This window comes from Myxocyprinus asiaticus, chromosome 23 (genome assembly GCF_019703515.2).
Source record: "Myxocyprinus asiaticus isolate MX2 ecotype Aquarium Trade chromosome 23, UBuf_Myxa_2, whole genome shotgun sequence".
Lineage (NCBI taxonomy): Eukaryota > Metazoa > Chordata > Actinopteri > Cypriniformes > Catostomidae > Myxocyprinus > Myxocyprinus asiaticus.
Genome location: NC_059366.1, coordinates 16,152,691 through 16,174,446, shown reverse-complemented (window position 1 = coordinate 16,174,446; position 21,756 = coordinate 16,152,691). Strand labels below are relative to the sequence as shown.

Sequence of the window (21,756 nt, the reverse complement as noted above, 5' to 3'; positions counted from 1 at the left end):
TTATGCCCTTTGAAAAATGTCTCTTGAATTTCAATGGTTTCATGCTCTCGGAAGCCAATAATTTTGAGATTCAAGACAAATTGTGGCCGGTACATTTATTGAATAAATAAATAATTTAATAAATATTTAAATACATTTTTTATTATAATTTTTTATTATATTGTTGTTATTACTATTATAACTATTTTGTTATTATTATTTTTATTTATTTATTTATTTATTGATTGATTGATTGATTGTGATTTTCTCCCCTTTTCCCCCCAATTTGGAATTCCCAATGTGCTCTAAATCCTCATGGTGGCATAGTGACTCGCCTCAATCCAGGTGGCGCAGAACAGAAAATGTCATTCCGACTAACAAAAAAAGTATTAACATTGTATTGCATTATCAGTATTATGCTCCTGACATATGGTGGGGTAGAAAGCAAATTTGATTTATATACCTAATCTACTAAGTTAAAGTATGGTTAAAGTAAATTAAAGGGATAGTTCACCCAAACATGAAAATTCTCTCATCATTTACTTATGCCATCCCAGATCTGAATGACTTTCTTTCTTCTACAGAACACAAACAAAGATTTTTAAAAGAATACTTCAGCTCTGTAGGTCCATGCAATTCAAGTGAATGGTGACCAGAAATCTGAAGGTCCAAATATCTCATAAAGGCATCATAAAAGTAATCCATATGATTCCATTGGTTAAATCCATGTCTTGTGACGCGACCCAACGACTCAGTTTTGGGACCATACAGACCAAAATGTAACTCCTTTTTCACTGTACATCTTGGAACGATTGGATCACTTTAGAAGACGTGAATTAAACCACTGGAGTCATATGGATTACTTTTATGCTGCCTTTATGTGAGTTTTGGACCTTCTGAATTCTGGTCACCATATTGTATGGACCTACAGAGATGAAATATTCTTCTAAAAATCTTAATTTGTGTTCTGCTAAAGAAAGAAAGTCATACACATCTGGGATGGCATGAGGGTTAGTTAAAGATAAGATCATTTTCATTTTTGGGTGAACTAATCCGTTAATGCAGCCTGGGTCGCATTTTCTTTGACCTTGGATTTCTTACCTTTCTTTTACCATGCATACATTTGTGTGTTGATTTTCGAGGATGAAGGGATCCATGTTGGCATCTGCCCAATTTGGCTAGCTTTTACAAAGTGATAGATTTGTGCCAAATTACCATAGAGTTTGACTGCATGCACAGCCTTTGACATCAACACAAAAAACATTGGAAGCATTTTCGCCTCTCTTTTAAAAGTCTACAAGCCTATTAATTTTTCTATCCTAATTATGCATGATTATATGATTAGTTACATTTATTATTGGCATTTAGCATTGTTTTTTCCCTGCTGTTTGCTACCGAATAAGAACATATCTCCCATGTTTTCATCGCGACCCACCAGTTGAGGAGCACTGAACAAAAGCATATCAGCAAATGTACAGCAGTGAGAATGTTTGTGAAGTTCTCAGAATTCTGCTGAAGCATGAAGATTCCTTCAGGTCATATCAGAGTTTTATAAGCACCTTAAACACAGAGGTGGCAGATGTGCATTGTGTGCTGAGCATCACTCACATCACAGCTGAGCTAGTGTGCCCTTGAATCATCTTTGAAATGATGGAAGACACCGTGTGAGACTGACGCCACTGCACTGCTGTTAGACACATTACATGAGGCTAATGACACGGTAGTGGAGATTAATGCCATTAATCAACTGCAGAGAGAAGTTTGGTTACGGACACTGACAATATAAAGTACATCTGTGTAAAAGAGTACAGCTTACTGCTTTCTTAAGCTTGCGTTTTTTCTGCTAAATTTGAGCCTACAGAATGTTTGTTTGCACTTAGCTATAGTTTGGGGACAAATTTGTGACAAATTGCAGAGTAAAATTGGAATAACATGCATTTCAATTGTTGAGATCACCATCACCTGACCAGCTGAATTTATTCTACTCAATTTATTTTGTAGGCATTTCCCAAAATGCTGGTCTATCAGCTGGCCTATTAAAATCAAATCAAATCAAATCACTTTATTGTCACACAGCCATATACACAAGTGCAATGGTGTGTGAAATTCTTGGGTGCAGTTCTGATCAACATAGCAGTCGTGACAGTGATGAGACAGTACCAATTTACAATAACATCAAATTAACACAACACAATTTAAACATCTGATGTACACATAATTACACTCAACAATATAGAAATAATAACATACACTGTACAGTATACAATACGCACAATATAGATAAACATTATTCAATAATAATAAAAAATAAAAAAATATAAAAAAGTATATATAGTGTATATAGAATGTACAGTATTGTACTGTATTGACATTAAGGCTGTCGGCTGATAGTCAGTTGTTAAGAGAGAATATAATATAATAATAATATAATTTATGACAGTCCGGTGTGAGATATAAGAGTAAGGGTAATAAAGTGCAGTGCTGATGTATTTGATCATGGGAGATCAAGAGTTCAGAAGTCTGATTGCTTGGGGGAAGAAGCTATCACGGAGTCGGCTGGTGCGGGTCCTGATGCTGCGATACCGCCTGCCTGATGGTAGCAGTGAGAACAGCCCATGGCTCGGGTGGCTGGAGTCTCTGATGATCCTCTGATTGGATACTTTGAGGAATACTTTTTTCTACAATGCCATCGGTAACCAAAAACGTTTCCTTGTCAGGATTTGGATGTAGGCTCCGTTAAATCATAGGGAATGTAAGTATTATTAATAATTTTCATCTACTGACACACGAATCATGTGATAGTATTAAGAGTGATTGTATCGATTTGCTTATCGAGCAAACAGGTCTGTGGTTGATGCAGTCAACATGGGATTGCATCATATCCTGCAACATCTGGACAGAACAGGGACATATGCAAGGATCCTTTTTGTTCGACTTCAGTTCGGCTTTCAACACCATCATCCCAGCTATACTCCAGAATAAATTACACCAACTCTCTGTTCCCATGTCTATCTGTCAGTGGATTACCAGCTTTCTGACAGACAAGCAGCAGCTTGTGAGACAGGGGAATCTCACTTCCAGCACCTGTACAATCAGCACTGGTGCCCCCCAGGGATGTGTGCTCTCCCCACTACTCTTCTCCCTCTACACCAACGACTGCATTGCCAAGGACCCCTCTGTCAAGCTCCTGAAGTTTGCAGATGACACCACTGTCATCGGCCTCATCCGAGATGACGATGAGTCTGCATACAGAAGGGAGGTTAAATAGCTGGCTGTCTGGTGCAGTCAAAACAACCTTGAGCTGAACACACTCAAAACGGTGGAGATGATTGTGGACATTTGGAGGAACACCCCAACACTGACCCCCCTCGTCATTCTAAACCGCACTGTGGCAACAGTGGAGTCATTCAGGTTCCTGGGCACTACCATCTCACAGGACCTGAAGTGGGAGACCCACATTGACTCCATTGTGAAAAAGGCCCAGCAGAGGTTGTACTTCCCTCGCCAGCTGAGGAAGTTCAACCTGCCACAGGCGCTGCTGATACAGTTCTACTCAGCGGTCATTGAGTCTGTCTTCTGCACTTCAATAACTGTCTGGTTTGGTTCAGCTACTAAATCAGACATCAGAAGACTACAAAGGACAATTCGGACAGCTGAGAGGATTATTGGTTGCCCCCTGCAAGAACTATACACTTCCAGAGTGAGGAAAAAGGCTGGAAAAATCACTCTGGACCCCACTCACCCTGTCCACTACCTTTTTGAACTGTTGCTTTCTGGCCGACACTTCAGAGCTCTGAGCACCAGAACTGTCAGACACATGAACAGTTTTTTCCCTCAGGCTATCCATCTCATGAACAGTTTAAACTGCCCCATTGAGCAATAACTATGTGCAATACACAGTTTCTTTTTTATATTTATCCAACACATCCAACCTCTTCTGCCATTTCATTCCTCTGAAAAAAAAAACAAAAAAAACATTTGCACTGTTCATAACAGATTTGTATTTGCACTGTACATAACAGATAACAGATTTGTATTAGATTGCACTACGTATGTGTATGTGTGTATGTATGTATGTGTGTGTCTGTGTATGTACGTATGTGTATAACTTTTTTATTTTTTTTATTATTATCTATGTCTTGCTGCTGTTTTTGTATTGTTGTATACTGGAAGCTCCTGTCACCAAGACAAATTCCTTGTATGTGCAGCATACTTGGCAATAAAGCTGATTCTGATTCTGATTCTGTTTCTGATCGAGGTTGGCCTGGGTAGCTCAGCAAGTATTGACGCTGACTAACACCCCTGGAGTCGCAAGTTCAAATCCAGGGCGTGCTGAGTGCCTCCAGCCAGGTTTCCTAAGCAACCAAATTGGCCCGGCTGCTAGAGAGGGTAGAGTCACATGGGGTAACCTCCTCGTGGTTGCTATAATGTGTGGTTCTCGCTCTCGGTGGGGCACATGGTGAGTTGTGCATGGATGCCATGGAGAATAGCGTGGGCCTCCACACGCGCTACATCTCTGCGGTAACGCGCTCAACAAGCCACATGGTAAGATGCACGGGTTGACGGTCTCAGACGTGGAGGCAACTGATGCCACCATGCGGACTTAGAGCGCATTGGGAATTGGGCGTTCCAAATTGGGGAGAAAAGGGGAGAAAATAAATAAAATAAATAATATTGAATGTATCGGCACACACTTCACTTCTACCGGTCGATTTTGATTCACAGATTAAATTCATTAATTGAAACATGACAAAATGAAACCAAAAATATTTCAAAATTTCAAAGTACACTTCAAACTAAATGAAAATGTAATCAGCATTTTATCCTCTCCAACTTCTTTCACCGGCACATTTTGCAGTGACTTTTACAGAAATCACTGTATGACAACAGGTGGAAAAACACCAATACAGATTAGATCATAAATTCAATTGTAAATATAAACATAATAATAATAATAATTGGAAAATAAACCATGAACTCTAGAAAGTTTAACACAAATCTCATACATTTTTGTTTCATAAGACGACTCCAACTCTGATCATCAGGGACATAATTTGATGTTCCACTATATTTTCAGAGTTTGGACATGAACTTTATTACCACCTGCTGGTGGAATCTCCAAACTGCAAATGCAGGAACTGAGTTTGGACTTTGTGCTGAAAACAGACCTGCTTTTGAAATGTCTTTGACCTGTTTCTCAAGAAAATAGCAAACTACGCTTTGCGCCACTTAATTTACATACAATACACCCACAGTAAGCACAAACACTCCTACCCCAATTTGCGCACTCATGAAAAAAGAACCCCATATTTGCATTGAGGTCATATGCCAACAGAGGTACAGAAACACTATCCTGTGATAAAATAAAACCTAGATTGACCTGTGTTGACACAGCAGAGGATTCTTATGTAAGGAGAATTTGAGATGAGGTCTGTTGATTAGAAAATAAGGGAGCGTGCAGAGCAGGTGAACCAGGATGGGTTCAGGTAGGCTGTTTTAAGCCCACATGAGCGTTCTGTCCCCGAGCCAAATTGCAAAGCTGCAGAGGTCAGTAAATGTGGTTCAGTTGTTAGTTTTATGAAAATTAAAACGCTAATGCTACCCTGGAGGTCGGAAGCAGCACTGTGCAATTTGGACAGTAATCAGCTTCTCTATGACGGAAATAAAAAAAATAGCACAAAATCCACAGTCCTGTTTTTCCTCAAACCTGAAACATGTTCTTGTCATACTTTCTCCCATAAACACATTTCACCACTCACATGTTGTCTATCAGATTTATATAAATTAGGGTCCAAAAGTCTGAGACTGTGAATGGAAATGTTTCTTATTTAATACAAAATATGTTATTACAAATATCATTAGGCCTATATTATTAGCATAAACATTTGAATGAAACGTTGATTTGAAAAATGTAAATTAATTTTTAACATTTCATAGTATTTGGTATGTCCCCCTTTTACTTTAATGACAGCATGTATTTTAGCCAGCATGGACAAGTTTGTGCAAACTGTTATCTTAACATGATTTGGGGGTCTTCTGTACTTGAATGGAAACAAGGAAAGGAAATCTGTATTTTGTATGATCAGTCTCACAAATTTGCTTTAATTTAGTTAGTGACTTAGAAATAGCGCTGCATCTTACATATTCCTTTTTCATTTTAGATCATAACATTTCTTTGTTTAGATTTTAACAAAATCCAAAAACTTTTTCTATTTCCATGTCTAATTGAGAAATAATAATAAAATAAAACAAAAATCCCTGATTTTCAATTTGGTCTCAGACTTTTGGACCTCACTATATATAATATTTTCCTATGTTCAATCCATTTTCCTATATTCAATGTATCTATCCTACTTCATATATTCTTTAACTTAAAGAATTCAAAGACAACAAAATTCAGTCTTGGAACCAGAGGTAGTATAACCACCCATGTTTTGACTCCCTGACCTTCATAATCCTTAGATCACCCTTAATTAAGGCCACTCCTGCAACCCCAAGTACGAACCTGGAAATCGTTGGTATTGTGGTGTGAGGCTGGTGTTGTTTTATCCTGTCATATAGCCTGACATATGGCTCTCAGGGCTGGAAGAATGATGAGAGAGATGGAGTTGCGTCCCCATCTGGTATCAGGGATGATGAGGTCAGAGAAGAGGAGAGAAGGGTATTGATGCTTTTCTCCCTCCCTGTACTTGTATCCCTGATGCTTGGCCCTCACCATCTGTCACCCACCTGCAGGCTCTCTCCTCACTGGGCCCAGAATGGCCAGACGCATGTTTACCTCATTTAATAGTACAGTTGCCTAATTGAGCTGGTGAGGAAAACGCAGACACTGTAAGGTTAATGGAGAGAATGTTAAGAGTTTGTAAAGCAAGACTTTGGCAAGAGTCCAACCTCTCCTGCCTATCACATCCTCTGTACAATGACTTTGAGGTCAGGAAGTAATCAGTGCCTTTATTTGTAAGAAGTAGAGCCTCTTTTTCAGATGGAATGGCAAGACAGATCAGCTTGAATGGTAGTAGAGCAACTTGATGCCAGAGAGCTGCACCAATCAACAGGCATATGTTTATCCCTCACAGGCTAGTTGAGGTCATGGCAAAATCAATGGGCCATATTGTATCAGTTTGCAGATATAGTAGTGGCTCACTGATTGATTACTGCACAATGTGTTTGCATTTCTGGGTGGCTGATAAGGAAGGGAGTGAGCAAATGAGTAACGCCTTGTCCCAAATGCTGCCATAAACCCTTGCGGCCTTCGTCCATGTGCACACTTTGGTACACTGGTAGTCTCTCAGGTAGTAGTCCGCTGTGGAGTCTATATCAGTGCAAGCTCGGCAAAAGGGTGGATCAAAAGTGCCTAGCGGACACAAAGGGGGGCGCTCTGAGCATCCTTCTGAAAACTAAAATGTCAAAAGGGGATCATACAGTCATGTGGACTGCACAGAAATGCACACGTGATGGCCATTCTAAGACTGCAAGTACACATCAAGTGTGCAGTTTGGAACAGAGTCTAAGGGACTGTTCAAACTGATGTGTTTTTCTACTGGTTTTATTTGTAAACAAGCGCTAGACAAATGTCTTTGGCTGCAGCACCACATCTCAGATGTTTCAAAAAATGCGTCTCAAGACACCTGCTTTCTGTTCTATTTATTGCGCTGCATCTAGGGGGGTTTTTTAGCGCAAGAATGTGTTAGTAGATTTTCATTGATTTTACTTTTAAAACCATGGTTTAGGGTTTGGGTAAGAGGTTAGACTTTATGGTTAGGTTTGGGTTAGTGGTTAAGCTTAGGAAAAAGCATAATAATAAGGTTTGTTTGTTAGTTTATTTTTCTCTATGGGAGTAAAAGTTGTACGTTTTTGTACTAGCCTACACTTATGATTTTGCCATTTGCACTGTTATTACGACTTGTCATGAGGCCGGGCTGTTGATTTCCCCAAAACATGTAAACACTCTGGCTTTTTGGCGCTATGAAACCATTGGTTCAACCATTTGTGTGAGTTTGGGGCAAGACTATCTGTTTGACTGACCAATGCCAGAAGGGGTTAATGTTCAGGAAAATTGTTTGAGAATTCTTTGCTGACACTAGAGGTTGCAGGTGCTATACTCTTCAGCTTTAAAGGCAATCAGTAACTTTTTGCTCATGTTTTGTTCATGCTCATCTTGGGCTTACAGTGACACCTAGTGGTGTGGATGTAGCATCAGTTAAAATCAATAGTTTTCAGTTACAGATGCCATTGTAGAAGTTCACTATTCACAATCAGCCTTGATTAATTTAATCCAAGAGTGAAAGTGTCAAATAACAGGACGGTTACTAAGATTAAAAGAACATTCCAGGTTCAATACAAGTTAAGCTCAATTGACAGTATTTTTGGCATAATATTGATTTCTATCAGGAAGACTCACAGATATAAGTAAAGTTGAAATGACATTTGATGAAATAATAGTGAATACAGAATTGTAATGTCTCTTTTGGCTCAAGCCCTGTCTGGCGGTCTGATGAGATTGCCACTCAAACTGTCAGATCCTGCCGGAGATTAGAGGCAGGGGGCGAGGAGCCTATGCCCGTGCAGGACGGGACTGAACTTGTGGCAGTGGGGAGGAGGAGGTTGCCGTGTTGGCACACTGAAACAGCAAAGAGGTAGATTGAAAACAGGCTTTTAAAGCAATGGCTGATGTATGATTGGCTAGGAGATAACTAGATAATGGCATGACGATGTACAGCTGTGAGTCTCCCGCTAGAATGCTTACATTACCACAAAAATGAATTTCGACTCGTCCCTCCTTTCTTTAAAAAAAGCAAAAATCGAGGTTATAGTATGGAAGTGAATGGGGCCAATCCATAAACGTTAAAATACTCACTGTTTCAAAAGTATAGCTACAAGACATAAACAATATGTGTGTTAACATGATTGTAGTGTGATAAAATCACTTGCTAACCTTTTATGTGTAAAGTATATAGCCAATTTTACAATTTTGATGCCATGACGATGTAATGTCAACAAACCCTAAAATGACTGTAAAAATGATGATTTTAACAACTTTACAGCTCAATTAACACATGAGTTTTAACAGAAGAATTTATGTAAGTGCTTTTATAAAATTATAAGATTCCTTAAACAAAGAACATTTCTGCCTTTAAACCCTCCAAAAATTGGCCACGTTCACTTCCATTGTAAGTGCCTCAGTGTAACCTTGATTTTTGCTTTTTTTTAAAGGAGGAACAAGTCGAAATTAAATTATGTGTTAATCAACATTGTGCCATAATATACTGTTGATTGATCTTTACTTGTATTGAACACGGAATATTCCTTAAAGGGAGTAGTATTCAACTGATCTTGTGATTTTAACATGGCTGCCCCCATGAGGGCGCCCCTGACCCATGTAAAATAAAACAGCTTTTATAAGGTTACTATGACTAGAGTCCTCATCTCATGTGAGTGGTCATGATTTTATACATATGTTTAAAAATTTCAAATCTTTTCTTTGGGACTAAAACTTTTTTAATGGGGAACAAAATGACTGACTGCACCTTTAAGAATCCATCAAACATGAGAGTGTGTGTTGCACTGTTATACACAGCTGTCTAAGACCTATCACCCACTTTATTTTCCCAGTCGCGCTCTCTGTAAGGCAGACAGGATCAGGCACGTGTGAACCTTCCTTTCCCCTCTCTTCTCCACGTGTGTCACTGCAGTGTGTTTGTGTGTATGACTGTAAGCTCATGTAGATGTGACCCACTTTCAGAGGTGCTAGTACACACGAGACTGTTTGATAACTGAAGTGAAGAGATAACTACAAATGCATTCGTCTCTAATCTCCACTTCATTCTTCACACCGTTTTTATTAAACACAGTAGACATTAACTAGCATTCCTGACTAAGTATATAGGAGGAGAGAGAGGACAATCCCTGCAGATTAGTCCTTAGAGGAGCGTATGTAAACTCAGCTGTGATACAGTATCTCATTTCACCATGAGTTATGAGGAGGCTTTGCCATATTGTAACAGCAAGCACAAAGCTTAACAAGAGAAGGTGCCGATCAGGGATTGTGGTAGGAAATACAAAAAATTCCTAAACACAGTTTTTTATTTTTTATTATTATTATTATTATTAGACGAGTGCATGGCATGTTGTTGTTGTACAATGGTTTTTCAGGTGGTACACAAACACTTAAGATAGAGCGGAAGTGTTTGTGTGTGGCATTGCTTATGTAGTGAAGCAGTTAAAGACTCTGTATTGGAGTTTTGGTCTTTCAGTCCGTGTCTATTTGCTTTGAGGCCATCTATATGCTCATTTACTCCTCAAAGTTGTGGAGTAAACATACACTTTATAACATACACTCATTTAATATTTACAGTCTTTTTCTTCTGGAAATGCTGTATGGCCTGAGCCCACTTCCTTTTTCAATAGGAAATATGTCAACGCAGGGAAAATTGCATTCCAACCATTTCATGAGGCCTTTTAACCCACTTTTGACCTTGCTGCAGAGCAGAGGGCAGAGACAATGAGGAGGAGACAGGCCACTTGAAAATGAAATGGCAGTGCTCAATATAGAAGTCCCACCTTTCAGTTGACAGAGGCAATCAACTTGGGTGAAATGTCTAAGAAAATGTCCTGGTCATATTTAACCCTAAATCAAAACCAAAAAATATAATATTATATTTTACATAGAGAAAATTAAGCTTAAATTTAGGACCATTAATATTTTTGCATCGTGCATTATTGCATTAATTGTAGGACGCTTAAGCACATTTTACCCCATAATTCTTATTACACTGTATTTTAACTATAATTTTGTAAAAATCCAAATCACTTTACAGATCTTTATTGTAAAGTGTTTAAACAATGTTTTCCATGCTTGTTCAATGAACCATAAACAATTAATGAACATACACCTGTGGAACGGTCGTTTAGACACTAACAGGCAATTAAGGTCACAGTTATAAAAACTTAGGACACTAAAGAGACCTTTCTACTGACTCTGAAAAACACCAAAAGGAAGATGCCCAGGGTCCCTGCTCATCTGCATGAACGTGCCTTAGGCATGCTGCATGGAGGCATGAGGACTGCAGATGTGGCCAGGGCAATAAATTGCAATGTCCGTACTGTGAGACGCCTAAGACAGCCCTACAGGGAGACAGGAAGGACAGCTGATCGTCCTTGCAGTGGCAGATCACGTGTAACAACACCTGCACAGGATCGGTACATCCGAATATCACACCTGCGGGACAGGTACAGGCTGGCAGCAACAACAGCCTGAGTTACACCAGGAACGCACAATCCCTCCATCAGTGCTCAGACTGTCTGCAATAGGCTGAGAAAGGCTGGACTGAGGGCTTGTAGGCCTGTTGTAAGGCAGGTCCTTACCAGACATCACCAGCAACAATGTTGCCTATGGGCACTAACCCACCTTCACTGGACCAGACAGGACTGGCAAAAAGTGCTCTTCACTGACGAGTCGCAGTTTTGTCTCACCAGGGTTTATGGTCAGACTCGCGTTTATCGTCAAAGGAATGAGCGTTACACCGAGGCCTGAACTCTGGAGCGGGATCGATTTTGAGGTGAAGGGTCTGTCATGGTCTGGGGCAGTGTGTCACAGCATCATCGGACTGAGCTTGTTGTCATTGCAGGCAATCTCAACACTGTGCATTACAGGGAAGACATCCTCCTCCCTCATGTGGTACCTTTCCTGCAGGCTCATCCTGACATGACCCTCCAGCATGACAATGCCACCAGCCATACTGCTCGTTCTGTGCGTGATTTCCTGCAAGACAGGAATGTCAGTGTTCTGCCATGGCCAGCGAAGAGCCCGGATCTCAATCCCATTGAGCACGTCTGGGACCTGTTGTATCGGAGGGTGAGGGCTAGGGCCATTCCCCCAGAAATGTCCGGGAACTTGCAAGTGCCTTGGTGGAAGAGTGGGGTAACATCTCACAGCAAGAACTGGGAAATCTGGTGCAGTCCATGAGGAGGAGATGCACTGCAGTACTTAATGCAGCTGGAAGCCACGCCAGATACTGACTGTTACTTTTGTACCCTTTGTTCAGGGACACATTATTCCATTTTGGTTAGTCACATGTCTGAGAAACTTGTTCAGTTTATGTCTTAGTTGTTGAATCTTTTTATGTTCATACAAATATTTACACGTTAAGTTTGCTGAAAATAAAAGCAGTCGAAAGTGAGAGGCTGTTTCTTTTTTTGCTGAGTATATATATAGGCCTATATACTATACATATACTGTATATACACAGTATAATTTCCGCATAAAGAAGCAAAATTTCAAATACCATATTTTCCTGATTTTACTGTTGATTTGAACTATTTTATTGAAATATAAGCTTAGCCAACAGTTTTGGAGATTTCAAACATACAAGTAGAAAGTACCTGCATAAATTCATGTAAAACAACTGCCCAGGGTCATTGCCAAAAAGGATTTTTGCAAAGTGGCAACAGATAATTCAGTCTAGACTTCACTTAAATGACACACATAGACTTTCTATGTCTTTGTATTCTTTACTCTATCCTTCTCAAACAGAGGTAGTGTTGGGTAGGGTCCACTGTGGGGCAGTGTGCACTTCCACTCGTCTCAGAACTAAGATGTGCTGAGCAGATACAGTATTTTGGTCTGAGGAACTTAACTTTCACAGATTATACTAGGCATAATGATCTCTCCTGCTCTGGCTAATAATGTCCTCTGAGAAGCATGTGAGACTACAGTCTGATAGCCCAGGAGAAAAAGAAAAACTACGGCCCCTCAGAAAGCCATGACCTTATTATGCTTCTAGTGTAACATAATAACAGGCTCTTTACCATGACACAGCAACCAATACCCCATAGGTTTGTGACGTACAGTATGCATACTTGAACTCTGTCATATCCACTCAGGAGATGGACAGATGGTAGAGGCCCTTTAGTCTTTCCCAAAAAATTTTTTTACAAAAGGAATATTTTTCCTTGGTGTCTGTTCATGAGTCTCGTTTGGATGTGGCCATTGAATGTGTTCTGTTTGCTTCTCTTAAAAAAATCACTTCAGTCATCATTTACTCACCCTTGTGTTGTTTCTAACCCATATTACTTTCTTCTGTGGAAAACAAAAGGACAGGTTGGTGTAATGACAGAATGTTCATTTATTGGTGAGTTATCCCTTTAAGACTTGTTTTCTGAGAATATATCTTAAATTTAAAAAATATTAAACACTATTTCCTTTTTTTTTATTTGGAATCTAAAAAAGTGAGTTTTATGCTTAAAACAAGATTCTTTGAAGACAATTATTATCCTACAATTTATTAACCTGATAAATTGGATGTTGAGATTTTTATTGGGGGAAAAAAAGAAGAATTTTTATGATGTATAGCCTATATATACAGTATATAAATACATATTTATATATATAAATAACATATTTTAAACTTGCCCCATCCTCAGTTTGTGTTTGTGTGTCTCTGCAGATGTGTGTGTGAGTGGAGGTGGACGCTGCAGTGGGGCTCTGGTGATGTGTAAAGACTCCAACAGTCCTGAATCTCTGCAACTTTTAGGAGCTGAACTCTGGGCTTCTGTTCAAGGTAAGATGTGATAAGACCCTGTATGCCTCTCTACACTATCTCTTTATTCTCGCTGTCAGTACTGAAGAAACAGACATGTCAAATGGAATTGATCTTGAGTCATTCATTTATTCCAGCTATACAGAACATGCAAGCTTTCATGTATCCCTGCTTCAGTGTCATAACTTTTAGCTCTCGCTGTTTTGGTTCTAATTAGACTTAGTTAATTAAAGACACTTAAAGCTAATGATCTGGAAAGCCTGCTTGAAAATGTACTCAGGTTGTCTTGGATGCACAGCAAAAGCCTCAGTATGAAAGAGATGAGAGTCTATTTCAAAAACCTGGAGAAAATAACTGATTAGAGGGCTCAGTAGACTGTTTCAGGCCAGTTGACGGAACTGCTACTTGCCCTATCGCACCATTGCTCTGTTGTCATGAGCTTGTATACCTTGCAAAGGGGCCTTTTTCACATAGGACCCTTTTTTTATTGTTATTCTATGGAAACATGCACTAGACAGACATCTTTGACCATTGTGGCACTGTTTTTCAGCATCTCATGAAATGAGCGTTGCATTTTTAAGATGTATGTTCAGTTAAAAAATTTATCATGTATCGATGCACTTGTGTTTTGTTCCATTCCGCTCCACAACTAACCTTTGTAGCATTTTTTAAACACAAGAATGTTATCCTGTGTGATTGACCTCTGGTTTTCTGTTGTTATTGAATATTGTTGTTGTGAAATCTACTGATTAAATGTCACCAAGGTAATTCGATTAAGTTTTGTCGAAATTGTAAGAATGATTTGTGATAGTCTTGAAAGCATCAGTTAGAATGAGTTGAAAATTCTAAACAAATAATGGTAACATTTCACAATAAGGTTCCATTGGTTAACATTAGTTAACAACATTAGTTAACATGAACTAACAATGAACAATACTTTTACAGCATTTAGTAATTTTGGTTAGTCAATTTCAACATACACTAATACATTTTTTAAATCAAAATTTAAAATAATGTTTCAGCAAAAGTGTTGATGTTTTTTATAGATGACATGGAGTTACACTTCAGCTGCATAATTTCCAGCTATAATTGCAAATTAAATACCTTATAAATTATTTGTAACAAGAAACAGTTATGTTTCTTCTTATTTTTAATATCAGTTACATACATTGGGGTGTTCTGTGTTATATTTGATGTAGTTTATGTCATAATTTTAATTTCACATGTGTTACCCTGATGGCGTTTAGTGTTTGTGTGAGTTAACTGAGCACTGTCTCTGCATGTTTATTGGTCATTGCTCCTGGAAGGGCCTCTATTGATGAACTTCATGTCATCATGTGGCCTTTTGTAATTACTACGGTGATTAACAATACATAAAGTGAAAAGCAGATTTTTACAGTTTCAGAAGGTTAATATATAAAGTTTATTATTTAATAATATAAACGACGGTAATGCACCGTAAAATATACAGGCATCAAAATTACATCCCATAAAGTCTAAAACGTGATTACTGGATTTTTTAAGGTGAATTTCTGGCAACTACAGCTGCCAGTCTTTTACCGTAAATTTAACAGGATATTTTTTTAGAGTGTATACTGTATATAACTGAATTAACGTTCAGTTATTAGCTTTAATTTACCTTAGTGCAAATGTAGGTGTCATTGCAGATGTTATATGCTCATTTGTGAATGAGGGCTGACACACTTTAATCCATAACATGCTCTTCCCCAGATTTATTGAAAGATTATTTTTTTTCAAAAGAGAAAGAAAAACACTGCGGTTATCCTCTCTGGGTAATTCGTTTCACTATTACAAATGACCCGGCAACAATGTGTTTTACTTTTTTATTATTATAATTATTTTTATAAAATCCCACTTAAAAGTACTCAAACACACATTACTTCCATAGGCTTTCATTGGAAAATAGCAAACACGTGTCAGAGTAATGGCAGCAGGGCAACAGTTGCTAAGACAGGATTGGTCAGAAGCGCTTTTAAGGCGGGCTTAGCGAAGGGTCATTTGTTTATTGTTAGTCCATAATGCATTAGCTAATATTAACGAATAAAACCTTATTTTACAGTGTTACTTATAATTCTTTCTTACACCTTACAAAATATGTTGCTAATGCTAAAATTAAAACATATAATTTTTTTGTGGTGTAGCCAGTGAAAATATAAGCAGGCCCAGTACGAATTTTAGCTTCTTGCCCAACTGGGCCATTTCCTGACCCCTGGACTATGATAAACAAAATAATTTGTGAAAATCATGTTAATGTCAATTTTACAGGCATCAGAAGAATTGATGCTCGTTCTCAGTGAAAACAACTATTTCCCTGCTGTCATTGCTGATTATCACTTGTGCTGGAGTCTGGACATTGATTAATGGTGTGAATATGTGTCTGACTGAGTCTTAATCCCGCAGGAAATTTTCCCGTCCAACACTTTGAAGTGTATTTTTCCACTGGGGTCAGGTTCATGTTGGATGACCAGTGCAGTGTGTGACAGCAGCATGGATACTGGGTGGCTTGAGCCTAAATGGCAGGGGCAGTAAGGGTCAAAGGGCAGGAATTGGAGGATAGGAGTTGTTGTTGACATGGGTAGAGAGACTGGGTGGCCAGTCAAAGCTTAGCTCTAACAACTGGATCCAAAACTGTTTTACAAACACTCTGCACTAATAGTGGTACCATGGTAGTACTGTATAGTATTCTTTGAAATACCTTGGACTACATGTAAATACCATGGTACGTACAGTAATGATTCAATACTATCTGATACTATCACTGTACCATGGTACTACAACAGAGTGGGAAAGTGGTATATGGTCTGTTCTTTTAGTCAATAAACATATAGCACAACATAGCACATACACAAATGCATACTGCATTCGACACAAACATACTCAAAGCCCCTTCATACACTTGAAAACATTCTTGGTTCTTCTGCCAGTATTACCCAGGAGGGCGCTCTTCTTCAAATTCCAGTTTTAGCTCCTTTGGCTCGACTCAGCTGGTTAGTATGCAGTTACAGTATATGACTGGCAGTTCTTCAGGACTTTGTGTTATGTGTGTGTGTGTGTGTGTGTGGGTGGGTTTGGGTGGTTTATGAGGACATTTTTTTTTAGGTTACAAACTGGTAATTACAAGGGTATTATGCTATAAATGTGGTTTATAAGGACATTTCTAGTGTCCCCATAATTCAGATTGCTTAAAAAAACATACTAAATGATGTTTTATTGAACGTGTAAAAATGCAGAAAGTTTTTTGTGAGGGTTAGGTTTAGGGGTAGGGTTAGGGGATAGAATCTATAGTTTATACAGTATAAAAATCATTATGTCTATGCGAGGCCTCATAAGGATAGCCGCACCAACGTGTGTGTGTGTCTGTGTGTGTGTGTGTGTGTGTGTGTGTGTGTGTGTGTGTGTGTGTGTGGTCTAAGCAGCTGCTCCACCCCTTCAGTTCTCAATCTATGTTAACCCTCATAGCAGCTGTCTGTTTCCTACAGCAGTGGAGAGAGAAACCCCGTCTCTATTTCTTCCACTCTGTGGTGGAAAGGACATCATAGGTTTAGCTACAGCCCAGAGAAATTGTGTTTTTTTTTTTGTTTTTTTTTCACCATATCTTATAGCTTTTTTTATTGTTATTATTTTATGTACATCACTATAAACAGTAAAAAGTGGTAACATTGTTACTGTTCCTTAAGTATATATTTTTACTTAATTTAACCATTAGAAATTAATTTAGTTGGTGCAACCTAATTTAGTTAAGTGGATTCAGTTTAATCATATTGAATGGTATTTTGGACTGCTCTCTTCATTCACTAACAACCCTTAGATATGGTCAAATCATCTCTCTGCCTCATTGGTTGTTCCACTGTGGAACACTTCCCCCTGACCAGAATAATTAATACTTTAATGCCTTATAAATAGCTTGTCTCTGAATCACAAGAAAATCTTTGATCCCAAATTACCTTACATCATATTGTAAGCAGTGGGAAACTCTTTGTCAGAGTTATAGTACTTCAGCTTAGAACCAAACTACTTTGGAACCAACAGCAAACCCGCAACCTGTAAGTAAGCATCGTTACTCATTTCACATGCAAAGAGGCTAGCCAGTCATAACAAAGGTAATTTACGTATTTGTATTTTGAAGATTCGGTAGTAATAAATACCCTGTTTAACTCTAAAGGTCTGAGAGAGGGTAGAAATAGTTGTGTAAAACTACATTGCAACTGCATATAATATAATATAATATAATATAATGGAATCTGGGGGAAAAAATGTAATAAAAGTGTAGGAAATGGGGGGGTTGTAGCAATAAATTGTAGCTAAATCTCACAAAACCTCTCTTTGGTTATGTCCTGGGGTGTCCTCACAGATAAAAATGATTCATAAATGAAGTCAATAATGTTTTGTTATTCTAAAAATGCTAAATACGTTTTTTTAAGAGTAGTGTTGTAGTTAGTGTTATAGTTAGTCTAATTAGCTTTATGTAAAAACAATAGGAGTCTGTGGTATTTAGCTAGCTAGGTAAATGTGTGTGTGTGTGTGTGTGTGTGTGTGTGTGTGTGTGATCTCCATGACAACCACTGAACCCTGCTCATATGGGCTGGTATGTGTGTTCATGTGTCTGTTGTGTGTCTCATCAAACCATGGAGCTTTCATGGTATTCACACGTCTGTGAGCCGCTGCTGTGTTGGCAGAGAGGGCCAGCCTGACCTTCTCTATATGCCAGTGGAACAAAAACAGCGAGCATGCTGGGAGTTAATGGGAAATGAATGGGAAGACAGAGTAAAGAGTGTCTGACATGTTGCCTGCTCCCACCTCTCTCCTGCTAAGATTTACTGACGGAGTGCTGGGCAGCCCTGAAATTTGTGTGTGCACTGTTTAAAAGACGCCACACGTTACCCCTTTTCCACTGTCCTATAAAACCAGAGCTGTGATGGTGATATCGTGTCCCTAAGTGATTTGCAACCCTTTTGAATGGGGCAGCTTCAGATATATTTCTGCTCTGTCTCTCTCTGTCTCTCTGTAAATCCTCTCTCAGTTCCAGCTCTCGTGTGTCTTCCATAGACTTGTGAATCACTTCTGTTTAGTTATGGGAAATAACTGTCTGTGTATAACTATTTTTCAGTGTTTATGTTAGCCATTCTCCCATAGCAAAGAAGGCTAACTCTTGAATGGAGAGTCTGTAGCTGTGAATGATTTTGGTTTTGTAGAGGCCTTTATTCTTTGTAGAAATCCTATTATTCTTTCCATTCACTGCAAAGTGGTGAGGCATGTCTAACCCTTTTTGACATTCTGACTCACAGCATTGGACTGATCTTTAAAAGAGCTTATGGCTCTGTTCTTCATTGAAGTTGTTTTAATGTTACAGTGATACCTGATTTATAAAGGCGTCATCTCATATGTTTCTCAAGGTGTTTGTCGGCGTGATCTTTGCTAATTGTGATACTAAAAAAGGTGTTTTCACCTGAGGTCACAACGTGACTAAGAACATGGACTGCTGCTCTATTTTAGAAAGATCTTTCAACCTTTGACCTCACTTGAACCTTTTCTCCCATAAAACAGCATTGGAAGCTTGAGTTTCATGGCTGGGGTTAGAAACAGGTGTTTGGTGGATAAATTGTATCTCTCTCAGTCTTTCACCCCTTTTATTTCCTCTGATAGCAGACGTCAGCAGTGTCCAGTATGAAATTTAATTTGATGAGAAGTTGCTCTTTCATAGTTCAGGAGTCCTCATTTACAGAATGCACCACTTAAGTATATACTCTGAAGATATTTTCAAAGCATGGGAGACATAATGTAATTTATATCTCAGTTATGTTTAATTTAATTGTCAATTTTGTCCCAGATGTTTTTCTTAAAATTCCTAGTGACACATTACAATAAGGTTAGCATTAATTAATGTTAACATTAGTTAATGCAGTTGGTATCAACAATGAGCAATTACTTTTCACAGCATTTATCAAAATACTATTGTTCATTGATCATGTTAGTTCATATTGCATATGCTCATATGTTAACATAAACAACTTTTAATGTAAAAAAATATTTGTATGTAGAAATTAACATTAACCAAGATTAATTAATGCTCTAAAAAAAATTGTTCATTGTTAGTTCATGTTAACTACTGGGTTAACTAATGTAAACTAATGCTATCTTATTGTAGAATGTTACCAAATTCCTTAAGATAAATAAAATGGACACAAATTAGACAATTATTGATGTGCAGTAAGTGTGTTGAGGTATAAAATTATTATTCATACCATAGCTTAAATAATTTGGTCTTTGGAAATGATTGTGTTCACCTTGAAAACTCTGATTTTTGATTGCAGACTTTGGGATCTTGGCAAATCTGAGCACAGTTTGAGAAATAGATCTGTTCTGAAACTACAGGAGAAAGGTGAGGTTACTGAGGTCTCTTTTTAGGAGAAAAATCTGAGAAGCAGGAGACAGCAAAAGTCTCCATTTGATTTTCTTTTAGAAAAAAAATTGCAATTACAATTAACCAATTAAAAGACAATAAAAAATCATTTATTTTGTCTAGAAAAAACAATTGAGATATTCAGAAGAGCTCATTTGTGGTTTATTTTTGAAATTGCAATCAATTAGCGTTGTCATGGAGTCATTTTCCTGCAGCTAAAAAGTTATTATCCATTTGGCGATTTTGGCTCAAAAACATTCTGAGTGCCCATGAACGTTCACATACTTCTAGTGGGTCTGCATGCGCCAGCTGAGCAACTGACATTGAGATGACTGACAATGCTAGTGGATAGCTCTCTCCAAGCATTTGCTGTCTATCCATGGGCATTTATTAGCTGGAGAGCTAACCACTCATTCACGATGGGATTCTGAGAATGGAAACTGTCTGAAAACGAAAGAATAGCATCTTTTCAAACACCCTGTAAACTCTTGGTATGTTTTTTTTTTTTTTTTCATTTCCAGCACAGTGTAGAAGTGTACCGCACCCACTCAGGACCAGTGTCCTTCACTTCATGCCCAAGCTTGTTTCTTTATTAAAAAGCATTGAGCGGTCTGTACTCCCACTCTGCAGTGCACAAAAAGGACACAGAGTTCACTTGCTCTCTCAGTTTTTCATCCCTATCCCCCTCCACTCCACACCTCACCTCAGTGGTTTTATTGCTTTTCCATGGCAGAGAGCAGAGCAGTAAAAGTAGATTGGTTTGCAATGCTCAGACCTGCTGGCAGCTTCACATACAATTTCATTACACGCCATTCATTACTGCACTCAGGCCGGGGCTCTGTATACAGTGACCCCTAAAAGTATTTTGACACTTAAGTCACACTTAAAAATGTATTTGCAGTATGAGTTTGTGAAGCTCTAGTGTGCGTGTTTGTGTGTCTATGTGACGTTTCTTGCACTGTAGGTGTTTATATAATATATGGGCGTATGTATCTGTCACTGATAGTGTACAGATGTGTTGTTATAGAGGGTGTATTGGATGTGTTATGACAGCAGATGTGTTTGGCTTAAGCTGAAAGCTTTGTGATGGAGCTCAGACCCCCTGTCTCTGATACTGGGGGGTCTAAGCTCAGGGATGGATCACAATCCCTGACTAGATGTCCTTCTTTGAACCCATGATTTAGTTATGTAATCTTCCTCCAGCAGAGGGGTAATCAAAGATTGGAGTTCAGTCCACACTATAGTCTTCGATCATTTAGATGATCGAACACATTTTCATCTGGCTTCTAAGATTTAGTGGTGTCAGCATGATTCTCTCATACCTTCAGTGCCTGAGCAGAGATTCATGGGAATCATACTGATATAGGCTAACATGCATTTTGTGAATTATTGTGATTTATTATATGCCACATTGGCATGCATGTTCCTCATTTCCAGGCAGAATCTGTGGACTTACGTGGACTATGAAATGGTGCTCGCAACCCATTTACTTACTAAATGTGATTTATTTCCAAGGGAATCATGACATTCAACAAGAAAAAAATGTTGGACTTGATTTTATACATCAGCAATTGACTTAAAATTTATTTAAGATTTTTTAGAATATAAACCATTATTCTGTATTTCTTTCAAAGAGATACAATCCCTGCATTCCAAACAGGATAAATTAGCCTTCAAAGGGCACTTCAAATCATGATAATCATGCTGTAAGATTGCTTCAAACAGAATTTCTACAACCCCAATTCCGAAAAAGTGCGAGTGATTTGTAAATTATATTCACCCTTTGCTATATTTAAAGCACTACAACTACACATTATA

The 21,756-nt window shown here is 38.4% G+C and overlaps 1 protein-coding gene across 3 annotated transcripts in view; it reads left to right on the top strand.

The window, feature by feature from the left end:
• Window positions 1–21,756, top strand: part of LOC127413688 (leucine zipper putative tumor suppressor 2 homolog) — a 104,804-nt gene that overhangs the window by 37,079 nt on the left and 45,969 nt on the right. Inside the window, exons 2-3 of one of the 3 annotated variants that reach the window (XM_051651012.1) lie at window positions 13,425–13,538; window positions 19,850–19,917. The exons of 1 other annotated variant lie outside the window; for it this stretch is intronic. The gene's annotated coding sequence lies outside the window, so the exon portion shown is untranslated. The remainder of the gene's footprint in view (window positions 1–13,424; window positions 13,539–19,849; window positions 19,918–21,756) is intronic. One more of the 3 variants, XM_051651011.1, reaches the window with a different exon arrangement.